The sequence below is a fragment of the Lissotriton helveticus genome, chromosome 1_2 (genome assembly GCF_964261635.1).
Source record: "Lissotriton helveticus chromosome 1_2, aLisHel1.1, whole genome shotgun sequence".
Lineage (NCBI taxonomy): Eukaryota > Metazoa > Chordata > Amphibia > Caudata > Salamandridae > Lissotriton > Lissotriton helveticus.
The window spans coordinates 284,295,455-284,315,105 of NC_136058.1; the positions used below are offsets into that span (position 1 = coordinate 284,295,455).

At 48.9% G+C, this 19,651-nt stretch overlaps 1 non-coding gene across 1 annotated transcript; it reads left to right on the forward strand.

Annotated features, from left to right (window-relative positions):
• Positions 1-672: 672 nt before the first annotated feature.
• On the forward strand, positions 673-727 carry LOC144808129 (U7 small nuclear RNA). The gene has a single exon (XR_013606657.1). It is a non-coding gene; the product is annotated as a U7 small nuclear RNA (small nuclear RNA).
• Positions 728-19,651: the final 18,924 nt, after the last annotated feature.

Below are 19,651 nucleotides of genomic sequence, written 5' to 3' on the forward strand. Positions count from 1 at the left end.
TTGACAGTCTAGTAGCTGGGGTGGGCGGAGCTAGGTGGGCTGAGGAGAAGAGGAGGAGTCAGAACAGGATGAGGGCAGTTAGAGTAGGGACAGGGAGGACACTGGAAGTACATAATAAAGCTCCAGTTAAAAGATCCAATAGTGTCTGTATTTCTTTGTAGCAAGATGCTACAGGCCACTGTATATCTGTCCTGAACACTCCTAGTTAACAGACTAAAGTTGGACAAACCGATGAGATCAGCTAGTAGTCGGCCGGAACAAAGAGCTCCTCAGACGTGCGCGAGCCTTATCAGTTACCCCAAACTGTCATGGCCGCTTGTTAGCAAACTATCTTCCCTGTTGTCCGTCTTTTAACCCGATCCAGCATGGACGCCAAGCCTCCCATACCAATGACGTACAAAGTAATGGCGACCCATTCCACGCCAGTGAGGTGTTTGGGTTGCCAACGACAGATCTCAAGCAGGGCGTGGCCGCAGTACTAATATTTGCATATTTTCTCTGCAACAACTTATTTTCTTTGTTTTTCTGTGGTAAATTGTCAATATTAAATTTTGTTAGTACCCTCGGATCTTCGACTCTTTCTCATTTTAATCAAAGTGAATATATACTAAACGGCCTAATAGTATTAGGTTTTACTTAGCCGTACTTTGTGAAACTGATACAGAATGCGGTAAGATCACAGCTCTTTAGAATTTGTCTAGAAGGTTCCTCTTAAAGAGGAGCCACCAATTCATGGTTAATATGAGATGTGGAATTAAAAGGTGCTCTCCGAAAGCGTATTTAACAAGTGAAGTATATGTTTATATTCGTTTCCTAGATTTCGAGAAGCCGCCAAATGGTTGTTAATGAAAGAAAATAGGAAGTGATTATTGGTTTAATAAAGAGGATATATAACACAGGTATTAGATAATGATATTAAGATAATTTGATTTAATAGAGGGTGTTAATTCGTTCAGCTGTTATTGCTAATTATGTTACTTATGGTAGATATTGCCAGATGATTCTGTAGATACAAACGCTTACAGCTAGGCTCGTCATTGATTGCCGAAGATTGCCCAATTTAAACTAACCCTTGAGAAGTAATGGCGGCCGCTTCTTGCTTTTATTTTCTGGCACGTTTAGTTTCATATTTATTTTCAGCGCGCCATGCGCACTTTCAGTTTTGCAATGATAGTTGCACACACTTTTGCGTGGCCGACTATGTTGTTTTCAAACTTCCATGGGCCTCATTTATGAGAAATGACGCATCGCTGCGTGAAAGCAGTGATGCGTCACTTCTCAGTGCGCACTCCTTGCGTCATTCCTGATACGTCATATATGATGTATGACGCATCATATCGCAAGGAGTTACAGATACGTCAGTATTTCGGACGTATCTGTAAGCGTAAAAGTGACGCATTGCAGGAGTGTGTCACAAAAGTGACGCAACTCCAGCAATGCGTCCTTTCACATGGGGCAAGCCCCATGTGAAAGGGCCTGCGTCAGTCTTACGCCTGCTGTGAGGCCATCGCAAGATTTTGACGCAACGGCGTCCTAAAAGTGACGCAGTGAAATCTCATAGATTTCACTGCGTCACTTCTACGACCCTTCCTTGCATCAATACGTCCCCCTTGCATACATTATACCTGGCGCAGGTATAATGGGGCGCAGGGGTTTACAAAGTGACGCATCTACCTAGACGCGTCACTTTGTAAATATGGCGCAACAAGGCGCATTTTTTACGCCACTGGTGCGTCACAAAAAGTGACGCACGGCGTGTAGTTCTGAAAATTCTGACCTCGTGAATAAAACTTCGTCGTAGCATGACGATTTTTATATCAAAAGACCGAAAATGGCTAGTACACTATGTACAAGCATTTTCGTCATATTCGAGTGACGATTTCACCTCGAAATCGTCATTTTCGTCTTGAACCCTTGGCTTCCATTTTGTGTACGGCAGCCATTTTGTGGGTTGCCCTGACATAGGCTTATAATACAGCTAAATTCGATATCAAAGGACACGTACACCTTGATTGACTTTTCTCTGACCTGGGCAAGCTGAAACCTTTGCCTCGGCCGAACCTGTTTGGTCAGTTCCTCTCCCAGTGGCCGAACGAGATAGCATCAAGGCACAACATGTCATAAACCCATTTCATCGCACACACACCCTGCCTAATCTTGCTCCCACCTGTCCCTGTTCCTTTCTCTCTGACTTGCTTTACGAGGAGGAGGTGTCCGTTTTTATTGGGGGTACACCGATATCTGATGAAAATATTGGGCCTTGCCGGGTAATTTGTTGTGGGCTGGACAAACTGAAACGTGGGCTTGTCATCATGACTCTGCTTTTCCTTTGTAGTGAAAATATTCGAATGGTATACTGTAAATCCAAGAATGTTTGCCTGAAGCACAATATTTTGTATAAAAAGAGAAGCCTGGTTTTGTAAGATTGAGCAGTCTCCTGAGAATATACATCCCGTGTTGGTGTACTTCTAGGACCTGTTACTTGGTTGCAGCCAATAAAATCGATCCTTGACTTCACCTAGAAGACTCTGAGTTTCTGTGGTCTAAATCAGGAAAGTCCTCGAGGTCTTTGGGTGTGCACCCTGACACCACTGGGTTACCGGTTCGGTACCGGTTCTGAAAAACCCAGTACCCCCGGCGGCGTAAAAGTGACGCACAACTTCATAAATGAGGCCCCATGTTTCAAGCTGCGACGGCCTTTCTAACACTGCTAGAACTGAACCGATTCACCAATGGCGGCCGCGCCCCTTTGTTTACTTTTGCACAGCCGCCTAACTCTTTTCCCCCCAAACTTATATAGTTTAAAAAATGCAGCGGAACCCGAACCAGGGGCCATATTATCAAGAAAGGGCAATACATTATCGCCGCTTTTATCTGCAGGAAACTGCCGATAAAGCGGCGACAATGGGCTTGATAATAGGCCCTTGTGAATTCCAATAGAAGCCCAGGTTAACACCAGAACCTGGGCTTCTATGGGAATTCACAAGGGCCTATTATCAAGCCCATTATCGGAGCTTTATCGGCAGTTTCCTGCCGATAAAAGTGGCGATAATGTATCGCCCTTTCTTGATAATATGGCCCTCGGAGAGTTGGTGGTGGGGACTCCAGGAAAAACAGTGGAAGGTGGATGAGTTCCGGGGCTGGCAGGCTGACGGCTGAGTCTTGAAGAAGTGTAAAATATACGTATGTATTACTAAACACTCACTGGGACCCTAAGGAACCACCCAAGGTAGTGACACAGGGGACCCACGGGGGGCGCGTGCAGTGTGAGACCGCTCCCGCGAGCCCTGTTAGCTTCTATAGGGAAAGTCGCGGTTGGAATTTTAAAGATTAAGGGCACTTAGGAGAGGACTTTGAGCAAGCCCCTTTAGTCCACTCACGGGAGCACCGGAGTACTCGAGTTACCTCACCCAGGGAAGCCGGGTGCATAGGTGTCAAATGGTGTTGGGAATCGTTGATTTCAATGGCGATCTGCCTCAAAGTGCTGCTGCCGTGAAGAAGAAAAGATACCAGTGTGATCCAAGCCTGGATGGAAGATGTGAGGAACCTGAAAGCAGAGGGGACAGAGTCCGTGTCACTTGCCAGTGACCAGGGGCACGATAGACGAATGCCCACCCATGTCGGGTGCTTCAGGTGCGAAGAGGTGAAGCTTGACTCTGCAGCCACGAGGAGCAGGAGGCATTGACGATGGCCAGGAGCTGGATTCGAGCTGTCCCACAAAGGATGTCGAGTGCTGAGGCATCGGTGCTCGGAGTGAACACAACAAGCCTTGGCAACAGCAACCCACGCAGGAAGAGAAAAGTGTGGACCAGCAAGGTTCAGGGGACTCCCCAAGCGATGGAGTCAGGACACGTCTGGAGTAACCAGGGAAGCCCAAGGAAAGTTAAAGTTGCCTTCTCAGGGACCCACCAGTCGACAGACCAGGGATTGCGAAGGTACCTCAAGAGAAAACACAAAGGATCGGCTCACGGAACACTCGTGGAGTGTAGGCCAGCAATCTTCAGTGGAAATGCTGCTCGGGGTCTAGGCTACAAGTAAACCAATGCACAGCCTCAAGGATTGTCGAGAAGCAGATGCACTTGCAAATGTGCACGGTGTCCAGGGGTTCCGGTTTCACGGTACCCACAAGGGATACAGGTCGCAGCTTTGCTGGGGACTCGGGTCGGCCTCTGGGAAGTCTGGAAATCCTGCTCCTGTATTGCAAATTCTTCGGAATCTGGTGGGAGCTTCGGAGTTGCAAACCGGTCAGATGCATCTTTGGTGCCTGCCACGCAGGGGAGTAACTCCTTTACTCCAAGGGAGATTCTTCAGTCATCCAGCGTCGTGCAGATCATCGAAGTTCCAGGATTCAGTATCAGAGTTTCGTCCAGGTAAATCTAAATTCTTGTTGCCAGGGGTCCCTATCTGATATCTTACTAGCAGCCCGTCCCGAAGTTGTCCGGGTATGAATTGCTGCCGGCCCGTAGTATATTGGGAAACGGCCACTACAACGCGGCCGTTTCCACGAATACATTAACCACGCATGCATTACAACGCATGCGTGGTTAACACGAAAGCCTTTACCACACATACCTTTACTACGAGGTATGTAGTAAAGGCATATGTGGTAAAGGTTCAAAATAAACAAGGGAGGTTTGGGGGGGTCTCCCCCCCAAATAAAAACCTCACCTGAAATCACGTCATATTATGCAGGCAATCGTCGTCATTTAAGAGGAAACGGAAAAAAACTTCCGTTTCCTCTTAACGACGTACGACGTCACCACGCAAGAATTAGAGGAAAAGTTTATGCGTTAAAAAATCATTCCGTTGTAACGCATGCGTGGCAAAGGCATGCGTTGCAATGGAATGCGTTGTATAAACATACAAACGGTATATTGTTTTGTAGGATTTCGTTTTGATAGCACTTTTCACTGTGTCACTTGCCTGTGAAATGCTCTATTCACAGTGCACTGCTGATGCACTTAAGAGTGCGCATTCAGTAGTGTGTGAACTTGAGTTTCCCCACTTTATTTTTCCTTGCAATATTATATAGCGCAAACTCGACAACATGGCATAAGCACAATTTACATTACAGAAGAACACATTAATTTGTGGTAGGCACGGGGAGACAAAGCAATTTGCCTGGAAGCACAGGATCTTGAGCTGATGCCGAGATTCGAATGTAGCTCCCCAGCTCTAAAGTTCGCAATTCTAGAACTTGTGGTGGGAGGTGTGTCTAAAAGTGTATGTCGGTGCAGGCCATCAATGAGAGAGACCTGTGCATTTTTCAAATCGGTGGTTAAAAAATATGAGTATTTTGCTGGAGATATGGGCCGCCGTGCCACCAATGTACTTACCGGGGGAGGGTAAACACCCATTATTACGCAACTTTCTTTCCGCATACCATCACTCCGCATACTTTCATTATGAAAGTACCATGACTCCGCAATACCATTATGACGCATGGCATTACATTTTATATGCTTTTACCACGCATACATTTACAACGAAATTCGTTGTAAATGCATGATTGGTAAAAGCATGATTTTTTAAAATGTTTGGATATGGTAAGCATGGGTATAGGGGTATATGTTTTGGGGTACTGAGGTATATGTTTTGGGGTGTTTGGGTATTTTAAGGGTTCAGATATAGTTTTGGGTTATGGGGTACAGGGGTCGTTTTAGGGTTTAGGGATAGGTATGGGTTTTGGGATACAGGGGTATTTTTAGGGTTCAGGGCTAGGTTTGGGTTTTGGGGTGTAGGGGTATTTTTAGAGTTCAGGGGTAGTTTTGGGCTTTGGGGTAGAGGGGTATTTTAAGGGTTCAGGGCTAGGTTTGGGTTTTGGAGTACAGGGGTATTTTTAGGATTCAGGGCTAGGTTTGGGTTTTGGGGTACAGGGGTATTTTAGGGTTCAGGGGTAGGTTTGGGTTTTGAGGTACAGGGTTATTTTTAGGGTTCAGGTGTAGGTTTGGGTTTTGGGGTACAGGGGTATTTTAAGGGTTCAGGGCTAGGTTTGGGTTTTGGGGTACAGGGGTATTTTAGGGTTCAGGGGTAGATTTGGGTTTTGGGGTACAGGGGTATTTTTAGGGTTTAGGAATAGGTTTGGGTTTTGGGGTACAGGGTATATGTATAGGGTTAAGATGGGTTAGTGTTTAAGGGTGTTGGGGTATTTTAAGGAGTAAGGGTGGGTTTTGATTATGGGGTGCAGGGGTATTTAAAGGGAGCAGGGTGGACACTCGGAGCTGGAATGTACAGAACCTGGGAAGTAAAAACAATGAAATATTTGGCACAACGCTCGCTTTTTTTCCCCCGTAATCCCGCGTCCGCACACGCCCACACCCCCAGTACACGTCCACAGCACACGATATGAGACATTGCATGAAGGGCGGAATGTGAAAACAGCGGTTGATGGACAGAATGCATAACAATGTCATACATTCACCCCAGTACAGAGATCTGGCCCTAAATCCATCATTATTTTTCACTCCGCACCATCCCAGTTCAGACATTGCCATATGCAAATCAGCCTTGACCTTGTAGCTCATGGGAAAAGTCCAGCCTTAACTGCCAGGCAATGTATTTCCTACACCAGCATCAAGCATCCTAGAACCAGTTTCTGGCTATCAGCCATTTTCAGCCAGAACAACTTGACTCCAGTGGTGTGGAGAGCATGGGATTCACGTCTCAGCATACCCATCACACTCGGGGTGACAAATGCAAAACAACAGCTGATGGACAGAATGCAGAACAATGTCATACATTCACCCCAGTACAGAGATCTGGGCCTAAATCCATCGTTTTTTTGCACTCCACACCACCCCAGTTCAGACATAGCCATATGCAAATCAGCCTTAACCCTGTGCCTCATGGGGACAGTCCAGCCCGAAGGGCGGAACGTACCACACGCCCCCAGCATTTGTCACGCCCCCCAGCACAAGCCCACAGCACAACGCAGACAAGCCCACAAGGGACTACTTTTCTGGCACGGTTCTTTTACCTTTTAAATGTATATGGTGGGCGTCTGCATAGCCTATGTCCTTCTGCTGCAACTGCCCTTTCCAACGCTGTATTGGGTGTTGTGATTGGTGCTGTGGTTCCTGAGATTACCCGCCTCAAAGGTTTGGGCTGTCTCTTTATTATATTAGTATGGATACCCAAGGAAGGAGTGGGACAAACTCTGGGGACCCATGTGGAAATTTAGTTCGTATACTGAACATTATCTACGCCATCTTGCAGACTCACGTACGAGCATACCCGACAGCCATTTTAGGTACCATGGTCTCCCTGTTCACGATCGCTCATCAGCACACTTCCCTGACCCTGCGAGCATCCCCCATGCACCCTGACTGCCCCTGCTCTCTCATGCACAAGTCAGGAGCCCTCCCCTCCCGCATGATTCTGTCCCAGAGAATCGCACCCCGCGCCTGACCAACACCTCCTTTCCGTCCATGAATACCCCTCCTTTGATGACCCTTCCTCTGAGCCTAACGTCAGCACTGACCGCTGGTCATCCTTTAGCCCGAGGTTACAGTTTATTGCCCCCTACTGTATGCACTCGCCTCTCCTGAAAGAGGCCACTATTGATCACGACCCTCCACCCCCAGAGATTCGATCAGGCGCACATATTCCAGAGAGATCGGCAGAACACTCAGCTGCGTGATAGCCCCTCCCAATCATATGAGGGGAAAGGGTCTCTACTGTTGTCATGTGTTGGAATGGGCCGGAACTGGGGGGTGACAGGGATATCGTTCTGATGTCATTCTCATGCTCTACAATGTCCCTGTTGTAATAAAGGACGTTCACATGTCTAAAACCAGTGTATAAAAGACCAGCTCTCAGAGAAGTTGAGAGAGCACCTCGAGACGATACCTTGTTGTCCGATCTGATGTGTTCCACTCCGTCGGAATAAAACTTGTTTCCTGTCTTCCAGTCTCCAGCGCCTGCCTCTTTATTGAGCAATTTCGTATGGTATTAGAGGCGTTTTACGCCGGGCAAATTCAACTTAGGAAACAACTACTGAAATCGCCTGACCATTGTAAATTGATCTTTATCAATTGGCGTCCCAAACGCCGGCCCATCAGCGACACGTGGATCCAGTGGGAGAGGTCCCGACGACAGAGTGAACGACTGCAACGATCGGAAGAGCTCCTGTCCGATAGACCCTCGTCTGACAGCCGATCATCTGAACTTCACTGATTCCGAGCAGACCTCTCCCGAGTGATCTACGGTCCTGACTGGGAACCACCAGGAGTGCCGCGATAGCAACAGAGAGTAGAGGACGATCGGGCGCTGGAAGCGGAAGACGAGAAACTGTCCATGCGGTCCGGGTAAGGTCTTGACACACGACAAAATTGCGAAATTGATTGATTGATTGTTTGATAATACTAGTATTACTTATTTGTCTCTGAGAAATTCTCTATTTGCAAACAAACACAGAATCGCCATACTCTGTTTAGTCTTTGCAGATAGGGGAGAGTAGGCAAAGCAAAACTTTAACACGTCGTGCTTATTCTTTTTTTCTCCCCATTGATTGATTGATTGAATCGAGCATTGAATTGTTCGAAGTTGGTTCTCTTAGGGATCTTCTCTGCCTGCAAACGGGGAAGAATAGGAATATTCTCTCTCCCTTTGCAGAAAGTGAAGGGTAGGTAACGCAAACCTTTAACACGTCGTACCTATTACGTTCCTCATTGATTGATTGTTTGACCAAACATTGACTGTTTGGAAATTGGGTCTTTCGGGAGGTATTCTCTGTTTGCAAATAGTGTAAAATAGAATATTCTGTCCAGCCTTTGCAAATAGTGAAAAGATAGGTAGTGCAGGCTTTTGCCCCCTATGGTAATTCGTCATGCCTATCTTCTCCCCATTGGTTCATAGTTGGGTCAACCCGGACCGCTTATTAGAGATGAACCATCCAGCTCCACTGGAGGGCACCCCTAATAAGGACATGTTTACTAAGCAAGGACTAGTCGCTATAGCTTATAGTAAGTTATGGCATAAATATACAAAAAGGGATCCTAAAAACCAGTGGCCACTGATAGGTTCTTTTGATGAAAATAAAATAAAAACACTAGAAGCAGCTGTGAAAATAAATAAGGTAACATCCACTATGCTCGATAGTATCGGCATGTGGCGCAGAGAAGCAGAGCATCGCAGGAAAAAAGAGGAAGCAAAAACAGTGAAAGAATTACGAAAAGCAGCCCATCTGTCCGCAAAAGAACTAGATGAAGAAATAAGAAGAAGAGAGGAAGTTAAACAATCACAAGAATCAGGACTGACAGGTCAATGCCCTGTCAGGACCACTCCTACGCTCTACCCGGAGGTACCCTCCAAACAACGGGCAAATGACGAGTTACTGCTCGGTCCTCCAATGATCTACATGCCTCCTCCTTATGCTCCCTGCCAGCCTCTAGCACAACACTCACCAGTCCAGAGTGCAGTCGAGGGTAACCCTAGCGCTAGTGCCCCGACTCTTACGGTCTTCGCACCAGCCGCATCGGTAACAACACCAGATGAACTTGAGACTGGCAAACAATTAACAGCCAGACCAAATAGGTTGAGCAAAGATGAGCGGGATGGAATCGACCAAATGGCAAAAACCCTGGTAGAACGGAGGGAGAGTGAAGAATATACGATGAATATGCACAACTCGCATGCCGGTAGTCACAGACGGCATTTTATTTTACGGTTCAGCTACCACACCCTGAACGCGTATGAGGATAGGTACCAGACTAAGGGTCCTGCTAAATTGACGGCCCTATATAGAAAGGTTGATGTCGGAGATGGGGCTGAAAGCGATATGACGGATCTCTTCATGCAAATACTTGAGGTCTTCCGCCACCTCGCGGAGCAGAAACCAGAGGTCAAACTCACAGTCCCTGAGACGATTGAACCCTCACTAGGAGCAGCCAACACTATGATGCCTATCAGAGAAGCCGCCCCCTATTGGGTTCCCCCGAGAGGTCAGGGAACAAACGATGATATCAACCATGCAGACGCCAAAGGGAGGGTTGTGTACAACTGGGTTTACCAACCATGGGATCGGCAAGATATTTTAACTTTTAGACAAACCCTGCCCGATTTAAGAAAAAACCCTACAGCGTTCTATACCGAATTAGGCACAGCTTTGGGCTCAACTATAATGACTTTAGCGGACATGGATTTATTTTTCGGGTTGTGTCTGCCGGCTGATGTGTGGAAGCAAATCCGGAGAACTGACCACACGGAGCTGTTCGGACACACCTGGACAAAACTCGATGAACTAGATAGGCAGCGAGAGCCCGGAAAGAAACCTTTAAAAGACATACTGGAACTCCCCGACAAAATAGTGCAGAAGCTAAAAACGTTGATCCCAGAAAAGAAGGTAGACTGGTCGATAGTCACGGCCTGCCGCCAGAAACCTCAGGAGGACGTATCAGAATACTTCTCACGATTTGAAACAGTGTTCTCCGACTACAGTGGCCAAGACATGACCACCGCAACCGGACAACACCTATTCGTGCAGAACTACGTAAAGGGGCTATTGCAAGAGGTCTCCCAAAAGTTACAGACTAGCGAAAGTAGTTGGGGAGCCTCCAAACCTGCAGCTATCCTTCAGATGGCTCAGTATTACGAACACCAAAAGAATGAGAACGAAAGGGCAACTGAGAAAAAGAAACAGGACCTAAAGGAACGAGTAATGATTGCACAACTACAGGGAGTGACCACAGGGAGGGAACGGTATAGGGGGAACTACCAGTCGAATGCCCCTAGGAATTCGACCCCTAGAGACCGCAACCCCGCCCCTGGCGCTCCACGAACCGACCTTGATGAGAATCAATGTGCATTCTGTAAAGAATTTGGACATTGGAAGTCTCAGTGCCCAGCCCTTCGGGAACTGATTAGAAATAAAGAGACGAGGGACATGGCAAATGGCCCCAAAACTGGAGGGCAGGGACGAGGACAGACCCATGACACCACCAATGACCGATCTGGTAGACCAAACACATTTGACCGCCCCCGACAGAATCAGTGCCAACAGTCCGATGGCTACAATGATCACGACTCTGCATAGGACTGCCAGGGGCAAGGGAGGGATCCAGTCGAGCTCTGTGTAGACCAGCAAGGTCCTTATGTCACCGCTAAGGTCCTGGGTACAAAGACTCCATTTTTGGTAGACACCGGAGCGACACGTAGTGTATTATCAAAACGACTGATTCCAAGGGCACCCTTGTCTGGCTCACACATTACCTCGATAGGTTTCGATGGGACGCCCTCCACTAACCCCCTGTCTGTACCTATCTCCTTTGACCTAGGAAACAATCCCACTGACACGACGTTTCTACTCTCCTTCAACTCCCCTGATGCTATTATGGGTATTGATTTACTGAAACATTTCCGAGCTACTATTAGGTGTTCCCCGGAAGGAGTCCGAGTCATCCTGTACGACAACCCGAACATGTCCGGACCCTACCCCGCACGACACATGTACATTTTGACAGATGCTGACCTATCCTTGCTCGATTCGCTACCCCCGCACCTATGGGCCAGAAACGACTCAGATGTGGGACGAATGATGATCGATCCTGTACACATAACTGTTCGACCAGATGCAATACTCCCGAAACTCCCACAGTACCGGATATCGCCCGAAGGCGAGAAGGCATTGGTGGCGATTATTCAGTCCTTGGTAGATGCAGGAGTGGTAGAGGAAGTGGTTAGTAATGTCTGCAATAGTCCTATCCTACCCATTGTTAAGAAGCAAGGTGAGGGGGATGAGAAAGCGTATCGCTTCATCATCGATCTACGAGAAGTCAACAAAGTGGTGGTGCCACAGTACCCTGTAGTCTCAGACATCGCCGCCATTCTGACTCTCATCCCGTCCACTGCCACCACCTTCACCGTTATTGATCTTAAAAATGCATTTTTCTCTATCCCCATCCATCCAGACAGCCGTTATCTCTTCGGCTTCACTTTATAAAACCGTTCATACCGATTTTGTAGAGCTCCCCAGGGCTATACTGAAAGTCCCAGCATTTACAGCCAAGCACTGAAAAGGCAGCTGGACGCTGTCCAGCTACCAGATGGAGTAGTGTTGATCCAATATGTCGACGATATCCTTTTGGCGGCCGACACCACTCCACTTGCAATCACAGCCACTATCCAACTCTTGCACTTTCTTGCGGAGAATGGCCACAAAGTCTCCAAAAAGAAACTGCAGTTCTGTCAGTCCCAAGTAACATACCTAGGTCATCTCCTGTCCAAAGAAGGGAGAAAACTTACACCCGACCGAATCCAAACCATCCTAGACACCCCTATTCCAAAAACACAGAAGCAAGTCCGTTCATTAGTAGGCCTTACTTCTTTCTGCCGACAATGGCTACCAAATTTCAGTCTCATTATAAAACCCCTACTTTTCCTGTTGGCCAAAGATGTTCTGTTCCCACTCCCGTGGACTCCCGAATGCCAAGCATCCTTTAAGGAGTTGCGAGATGCCCTTTGCTCGGCACCCGTTCTAGGAACACCAGATTACTCCAAGTTCTTCTCCCTCTACACTCACGAAAGGGAGGGATGCGCATTGTCCGTTCTGACCCAGTCCATCGGCGCCAAACAGCGCCCTTATGCCTACTTCTCTGCCACTCTTGATCCAGTCGCCAGAGCTCTACCAGCCTGTCTTCGAGCAGTAGCCGCTGCTGCTGTCTCTATCCGACAGAGTGAGGGAATTGTACTTTCGAACCCTCTCACAGTACTAGTACCCCATGCAGTTGACACACTTTTGAACCAGACAAAGACTCAACATCTGACTAGTGCACGACTGACAGGATACGAATTGACTTTGCTTGCGCCCCACATCACTCTGAAGAGATGCACGACATTGAACCCTGCTACACTGCTACCCTTGCCCGAAAATGACCCCGATGTGCCCCCTATACACGACTGCGTGACTCTCACAGACGAACAGACTAGGAGTAGAATTGACCTCCGAGACGTTGCTCTCACAGACCCTGACGGAGAACTATGGGTAGATGGCTCTTGCATCAAACTCCCAGACGGCACCACTTCTGCTGCCTATGCGGTAACGACTGCTCGAACAGTAGTTGAAACAGCTTGCATCATACAACGATCAGCACAGGCAGCAGAACTAATTGCCCTCACACGAGCATGTATCATAGCAGAAGGAACCACGGCGAACATTTACACGGACAGCCAGTACGCCTTCGGAGTAGTTCATCATTTTGGGATCCTGTGGAGGGAAAGGGGATTCCTGACGTCCCATGGTACACCCATCCTTCACGGAGATCTAGTCTCCGCCCTGATTGAAGTAGTCCTTCTCCCCACACGATTAGCAGTGATCAAATGTCAGGCACACAAGAAGGTGACAGATTTAGTTGGACAGGGAAACGCACTAGCCGACATCACTGCCCGAACCACAGCTGAGAATAGGGCCACGACGCGCATATATGTGACCAGGTCACAGGCAGAACAATGGACCGACGCTAGGGAAACGATCAGGGATATCCAATCGACCAGCACACCACACGAACTGACTGAGTGGGCACGGGTGGGTCTAAGGGACGATGAAGGCTGCTGGCGGACAAAGGACACAAACAAATGGTTGCTGCCTGATGCATACTTGATCCCCATACTGACAATGGCACACTCCCCTGCACACATAGGTTCTGCCCCCATGATCGAACTCATTTCCAAAGTCTGGCACAACGGCAAGATCCCCGACTCAGCCAAACGCCTAGTCCAACAGTGCCTTATCTGCTTACAACACAACCCCGGGAAAGGAACTGTGGTACCCCGGGGAGGGTTTGGGATCCCCGACCACCCCTTTGAGGTCCTCCAGATGGATTACATCCAGCTAGAGAGGTGCCAAGGCCTGAAGTACGTATTAGTCATTGTATGTGCCTTCAGCAAATGGGTGGAAGCCTATCCGACCCGTGATAACACTGCCATGACTACTGCCAAAGTACTACTGAAGGAGTTTTTCCCTCGCTACGGCCTTTGTCGAATTTTATGGAGCGACAATGGCCCCCACTTCATAGCTGAAGTTATCCAACTTATCCTGAAGGGGTTGGGGGTCAAACAAAGGTTCCATGCGGTCTTCCACCCCCAATCCGCTGGCCTGGTTGAGCGACACAACGCTACACTGAGACTGAAACTGTCAAAAATAGTGGCCACCACAGGGCTTAAGTAGCCAGATGCCCTTCCACTGGCACTACTATCAATGCGCTCCACCCCCACTAAGCATCACTTGACCCCCTACGAAGTTGTGTTTGGGCGGCCTATGAACCTCTGGACTGCCCCCAAACCAACCTCCATTCATGACGTCCCCGACGTCCTGCTGTCAGATTATTTGTACAAGTTAACTAAGACATTGTCTGTCATTCATCAACAGGTGCAGCAGGCCATCCCCGATACTTCCAGGGGTCCCGGTCACGATATCCAACCGGGTGACTACGTCTTAATCCGGAATTTCCAACGAGCGAAGAGTCTGGAACCCCGGTGGACGGGCCCCTGGCAAGTACTGATCACCACTCGGACGGCTCTTCGAGTGGAGGGGAAGAAGCACTGGCTGCACGCCCATCACTGCAAAAAGGTCTCCTCAACCCTGGCCACGACAGACAACGTCAACACCCAAGAAGAGCTCCTGAACAAAGACCGACCATCACTGAACTGTTATCCTGATACGGAGGCACTTGAACTTTCAAAACACTCTGATCCCACTGTGCCATCTCGAGAAGGGTATTTCCTACGTCGAAAGGAGGGAGCTTCGGCTAAGTAGACCACTGACTAAGTTAAAAGTCTCAGAACGGTGACCCAAAGCAATCAAGGGCTACCTGGAGAGAAGCTAAACTAAGTCTGGGGTTCTGCCCACTACCGAGCACCTTGAAGATGAAGATGATGGAAGCGCCAGATAAGAAGATGATGGAAGCGCCAGATAAGAAGCCATCGAAAGCAACAGGAAATACCCACTATAGGAATCCAAAAACTGACAAATTGCACAGCTCAAAGACAATCGCTTTCTTCGTTATCTCCCTGTTCTGCCTCCTCCTCATGACTTCCTTCTGGATCCTGGAGGAAAGCACGCCCGCTCACCAAATGTTGCCGACCACTGTCCAGCCGACCACCGTGAAAGAGCACCACCTGATCACCCTTTCACCTCAGCTTCGAGAAAGGCGTAGGGAATTCTGGAACAATTCCTTTGTACAACTGTTGCACCAGCACAACCTTGCTACAAATGCCACAAACTGTTGGATCTGTGGGTTGCTCCCACATGCTACCGGACACTCCATCCCCTTTATTCCTTCACCTTTCTCAGTTCACGGCTCTTGCCTCGCCTGGTTGATCCTCATGCAAGAAAGCCACAAGGACAATGCTGCTTCTGGTCAGACAGTGTCGCACTTCTACTATGGGTTTTTGTTGAACAATACAGGAAAGCCCTTTTGTCCTGCAATTTCAGGTTCAACCTTCCTTACGAACATCCCTGCCAAAGAAAGGGTCGAAATGCAAGTGCTCCACAATCCAGCCAGATCCACCTTCTCTCACCTGCGGAAACAAACGGCTGCCACCCTGACTACGGCCCTGTCCGTCATCAATGTCACAGGACTCGTATGCCTCGAAGGGCAAGGAACACAGCTGGTGGGTCACAGTTCTTGCCGCATCACCAAACAATTGGCCTCAGCTGACCCCCCTTCCTTTGTTGCTTCCCCGAATATGTACTTTGGTTGTGGCACCAAAGCTTACACGTGGCTCCCAAAAGGCTGGAAGGGTACGTGCTACATCGCCTTCATTCTTCCTCCCACGTATGTGGCCCCAGCCAACCACCACCGGCAAAAGCGCGCTGGAGATGTTGAACAAGCCGACTCCACCGGAGCACAGTTCCTGGATGCAGCAAAGGGACTAGTTCCTCTGTGGGGACCAATGGCCAATAGCCGCGCAATCCGACATCTAACTCAGGCATTAGAAACAACCATCAACATCACCGCTGGCGTCCTCGCCAACAACACGGCTGAGCTTCAGGCAGTCCGCCTGGTGGCTCTTCAAAACCGTCTTGTTTTAGATGTGATTCTGGCCGACCGTGGAGGTGCATGCCGTGTCATCGGCTCCAGCTGTTGCACCTACGTGCCAGATAACTCACCTTCAGTCTATAAAGCAATCGAACACCTCCACAGACTGTCCTCGGAGGTTCACCAGGAACAGGAAGGATGGTCGCTTGGAGGCTGGTTCTGGGACACTTTAAAGAACTGGGGATGGAGACTGTTCACGTTTTTATTGATACCGATCACGATACTATGTGGATGTTGTTTAGGTATTCAATGTTTACCACCTTTATGTGCACTTATTTCCAACTGTATGTGCTCTAAGACTTTGAACCTTAAACCAGAGCACATGAGTCCCCTATACGAAATAGAAGTGCGTGGTCTCATGGGGATTGATCCAAACTGACAAGCTGGCGAGACATGTTAAAGGGAGGACTGTGGAAATTTAGTTCGTATACTGAACATTATCTACGCCATCTTGCAGACTCACGTACGAGCATACCCGACAGCCATTTTAGGTACCATGGTCTCCCTGTTCACGATCGCTCATCAGCACACTTCCCTGACCCTGCGAGCATCCCCCATGCACCCTGACTGCCCCCGCTCTCTCATGCACAAGTCAGGAGCCCTCCCCTCCCGCATGATTCTGTCCCAGAGAATCGCACCCCGCGCCTGACCAACACCTCCTTTCCGTCCATGAATACCCCTCCTTTGATGACCCTTCCTCTGAGCCTAACGTCAGCACTGACCGCTGGTCATCCTTTAGCCCGAGGTTACAGTTTATTGCCCCCTACTGTATGCACTCGCCTCTCCTGAAAGAGGCCACTATTGATCACGACCCTCCACCCCCAGAGATTCGATCAGGCGCACACATTCCAGAGAGATCGGCAGAACACTCAGCTGCGTGATAGCCCCTCCCAATCATATGAGGGGAAAGGGTCTCTACTGTTGTCATGTGTTGGAATGGGCCGGAACTGGGGGGTGACAGGGATATCGTTCTGATGTCATTCTCATGCTCTACAATGTCCCTGTTGTAATAAAGGACGTTCACATGTCTAAAACCAGTGTATAAAAGACCAGCTCTCAGAGAAGTTGAGAGAGCACCTCGAGACGATACCTTGTTGTCCGATCTGATGTGTTCCACTCCGTCGGAATAAAACTTGTTTCCTGTCTTCCAGTCTCCAGCGCCTGCCTCTTTATTGAGTAATTTCGTATGGTATTAGAGGCGTTTTACGCCGGGCAAATTCAACTTAGGAAACAACTACTGAAATCGCCTGACCATTGTAAATTGATCTTTATCACCCACCTATGGGAAGGTTTGGAAAGTGGGGTGGCTACAGCCATTTCCTTTGTCTAGTTTTGCTCCAGAGCAGGGCTGGTAGCCCCTGCAACCGGTTTGAACTGGGATATGCACAGGGACACCAAATGTGCTCCCAGTGCTGACTTCAAAGCACTCTTGGAGTGCACCCACAAAGCCCCAAACACTAAAGCCTGTCTGGGAGGTGGTGACACCTCCCTGTGACAGGAAACCTATTGTCCAGGCCTCCCCTGCCAGAGTTTTGTCCAGCAGCAGGAGGCCAGACTCGTGTCTGTGCCATCCATTTTGTGATGCCAGGTGTAGGAGAGTAGGGTCTGCTTTCCTATGGTCACCCCACTTTTTGCTTTTTGCTTCACTGGTTTTCGACTTAATGTGGCTGTGGGCCTGCTAATCAGACCCACAGCCCTGCTGTTCTCTCTCTAAATTTCACACCATGTACTTTAGGTACATCAATAATTGGGATTTTGGTCACTCTTGTGAGTCCCTTTACAGTGTACTATAGGTACCCAGGGCATAGGTGCACCCAAGGCCTACAAGGGGTTGCAGCATATCTTGTGCCACCCCTGGCTGGCTATCCAAACTGACACAACTGGCTGACCACTCAGCTGGGGCAAGGTCATGTAATCACCCCTTGCTTAGATATAGTATTCCTATATCTAACCTTATATCTAGACACATATACACCTATAAGTCACTCCTATGGCAGACCTTAACAATCCTGAAGGCAGAGTGCTTGGTTTTATGTGAGCATGAGCTAAGCCTGTCTGCAGCTTTTGGAACCATGTCCTTATAGCTGTTCTAGGATATAGCCATACCATATACTCTTAAGTGCATAATGAACCTCGCGGTTAAATGCTAACTTTGGTTTGGCTTTATCAAAACATGTCGTGTAAGGTGTCATATGCTTTGGAATACTACCCCCTCGCCAGTTCTGGCAACGGGGGTAGCATTCCACCCTTCTAGATGGAGAAGACATGTTGTTCCTACTAATCCCAGTTAAAGTTAACCAGAGCCTCAGCATCACAAAATGGATGCTGCTGCCACAGACACAAGTCTGACCTCCTGCTGCTGGGAGTCCTTCCAGCGAGGGAGGCTTGGACAATAGGTTTCCTGTCTTGGGGGTGCTAGCACCACCCCAGACAGGCTATAGTGTATTGGGGCAGGGAGGGCTGAATGAAATGAGACACTGCCTGGGGCACACAAGGTGTCCCATGCATAGTCCAGTTCAAACTGGTGCTGGGGCACTCCAGCCAAGCTCTGGTGCGAAACTGGACAAAGGGAAAGGGGTGTAACAACCCCCTTCCTGGGTCCCACCCATAGAAGGGACCTAGCAGGTAATCCAGCCCCTAAATTTGGTATATAGGTAGGAGCTGAGTCCCAAGACTTTAGATTTTATCCTGACTGAAACTCTGAAACGAAACTCTGGACCTTCGATGATCTACTTTGCAAGAAGACGACTGAAGAATCTCCCTTGTGGTCAAGGAGTGACCACCCTGTGCAAGCAGGCACCATCAAGCGATCAACGGTTTGCTTTGTCGACGCTCTCGCTGGAGCCCGAGCACAGAGCCTGACAAGACCCGGACTTCCAGACGCCAACAGCCCGATTCACAGTCACAGCAGAGCTGAGACCCGTGGAGGCGACGAGAGACGTGGGACCAGCCATCTTGGAAAGCCAGCTAATTGCTTTCCGTGCAACTTCTGAGGTACCCTCAAAGTTGTGCATTGGGGATTGAGAAGCCCCAGCCCTGAACACCAACTGCACCGAAGATCAGCCCTCCACACTCTACGAGTTCTGCGTGGGGCCCTTCTGCATTTTCCTGCTCGACGCGTCTGTCTGCTCACTTGCCCGTTGGCTAGTGGCCTCTGTGGCAACGAACCCTTTGATTTGCATCACTGGTCTGGTTGCTCCAGACTGGCCCCTGCTTCCCTGAAAAGGAGAAGCTCATCCGACCTTGCTGGTCTGATCAAGAATCTATCTTCGATTCCTGCGTGGGTTGCCTTTGCCAAGGCTTGTTGACTTCAATCCGGAAGCCGACACCGCCGACAGCGAGAGCCTTCGTGGGACAGTCCGTATGCAGCTTCTGGTTGTCGTCGACACCTCCTGGTCCACGTGGCTGCAGAGACAAGCTTCACAACATCACCTGATTGCTTCACGACATCGCCTGGTTCCTTCTTGGTTCCTTCCTGGTCACTGGAGTGTGACCCAGACTCTGTCCCCTCTGCTTTCAGGTACTCTTCATCCTCGATCCACCCTTGGATCCACACGGACACTACTCTCCTGGTCGCCTGCAGCATCTTTCTCCAAGGCTCCATAGGAATCAGCGAC